Raw genomic sequence first — 1,719 nt, forward strand, 5'->3', positions numbered from 1 at the left:
TATCTATCTATCTATCTATCTATCTATCTATCTATCTATCTATCTATCTATCTATCTATCTATCTATCTATCTATCTATCTATCTATCTATCTATATACTCTTTTGTATACAGTATACAGTCCTGTGTAAGTCTGACTGTATAGCTCAATGGGTAGTCACCAGTATTTCACCCTGGAGACCCAGGGTCGAATCTAGGCTGGGGCAAAAGCATACAACAGTGACATTGAGCTTAGGCAAGACCCTTTGAGCTATATAGCCTACCTCACACCATGAGAGACATTGATAAGCATGACATGCCGGCTCAGACGTCGCCCAGCCAAACAAGGTCTGCGTCAGGTGCTGGGGAACCAGAGCACCTTGATGAAAAATGGTCTACTGAATGCTACTACTCAAGTAACCCTAGTCAGAGGGGTTACATGCAAAGAATGTGGGAGGAATGGTTAGTTTGACATCCCCAGTCAACACTAACTGCCAAACAACTAGTAGCTCATTGTTCCAACATCTGCAAACGGCAACTACTATCACAACGTGAGATTGACGAGGTACCTGGCGTCCTGGGGAGGAGCCAGGACGCCAGGTCAGAGGGGAGTTAACTCCAACTAGCTGCCCAGAAACTGGGTATGTAGCCACAGTAATGAATGAACCATCAAAGCTGAACAAGGCAGCAACTGACCTGAGAGAAAGAATCGTGGCCCAAATGAACACCAGGCAACCCCGACACCAATTACAACTGTTGAGTGAAGTACCTCAGAAAGTCACATTGAAGAATTGAATGCAGCATTGAGAACGATCCCTACCAACACCATAACAGAAACCAATGAACTGATATGCAACTCAGCATCAGTGATCCTTGAGATGTTTGGCTATAAGAGCAACCATGAGACCCAATACCCACCATGGAAAAGACGATTAGAGGCTAAAATCAAGATAACAAGGAGGGAAGTGAGTCAACTGTCAGAACTCCAAAGGAGTGCATTGAAAAGATCACTACCTAAGAAGTACAGCCAGATGCCCATACCTGAAGCACTCAAAACTGCCAAACAAAGGCTCCAAGCCTTGGCCAGCCGCCTAAAGAGATACACGAGAGAGAATGAAGCCAGGAGGATTAACCAGCTCTTCTCCACCCTGGTACTCCTGGGTGGAGTACCATTTTAAGTACAGCTAAAGTGTACTTCCAATGGCAGGATAATAACAACAAAACAGACCCACCAAGGCTGGAGACAGAACAATACTGGAAAGGCAAATGGGAAAGGGAGGCGTCCAACAACAGCAATGCACAGTGGCTAATCTCTCTATGAGAGGACCACAGCAACCTCCCTGAGCAAGCCCCGGTAACCATCACTGTGGCAAATGTCCAAGAAATAGTCTCAGGTATGAAAAACTGGACGGCACCTGGACCTGCCATGATCCATGCCTACTGGATGAAGAAACTCACTGCCCTCCATGAGCGACTGGCAGCTCAACTGAACCAGCTGCTACAAAATGGGACTCACCCTGAATGGTTAACTGAAGGGCGCACAGTCCTGATCCAGAAAGATCCCTCAAAGGGTTCAGTCCCATCCAACTGTCGGCCAATAACCTGTCTCTCTACAACATGGAAGCTCATGTCAGGCATCATAGTGGCTAAGGTAAGTGGGCACATGGATAAAATACATGAGCACAGCACAGAAGGGCATAGGCATAAATAGCAGAGGAGCCAAACACCAACACCTTGTAGA

At 46.4% G+C, this 1,719-nt stretch overlaps 1 protein-coding gene across 7 annotated transcripts in view; it reads left to right on the top strand.

Annotated features, from left to right (window-relative positions):
* LOC103482400 (phospholipid phosphatase-related protein type 5) overlaps positions 1 to 1,719 on the top strand; it is a 124,940-nt gene that overhangs the window by 32,156 nt on the left and 91,065 nt on the right. The gene's annotated exons all lie outside the window — the stretch shown is intronic.

This window comes from Poecilia reticulata, linkage group LG20, assembly GCF_000633615.1.
Source record: "Poecilia reticulata strain Guanapo linkage group LG20, Guppy_female_1.0+MT, whole genome shotgun sequence".
In the NCBI taxonomy this organism is placed as follows: Eukaryota; Metazoa; Chordata; class Actinopteri; order Cyprinodontiformes; family Poeciliidae; genus Poecilia; species Poecilia reticulata.